Source organism: Morone saxatilis, unplaced genomic scaffold, assembly GCF_004916995.1.
Source record: "Morone saxatilis isolate NCDOM2014 unplaced genomic scaffold, NCSU_SB_2.0 Contig2, whole genome shotgun sequence".
Taxonomy (NCBI): Eukaryota; Metazoa; Chordata; class Actinopteri; family Moronidae; genus Morone; species Morone saxatilis.
Window position 1 is genome coordinate 26,080,404 of NW_023339762.1, and position 268 is coordinate 26,080,671.

A 268-nucleotide genomic window follows, 5' to 3' on the forward strand; every position below is an offset into this window, starting at 1 on the left:
AAGAACTCAAAAACACAGCATACTGTAGGCTATATAGTTTTATGCATGTTAACAGGCCTAGTCACCTAACATGTGATCTGTTGACTGTGAAGCTGTTGTGATTTCAATACGTCTAAAAGCATCACTGTAATGCAGTAATGCTGTACAATTCATGGGAACTGCTGAGAGTACACATCACTGTGAGTTATTTTTACTCAAAACAGTTGAGCGGATTACATCGTAACTTTTAAGTAACATAAACTGCATTTTTTAAGTTAAAAAACATTCT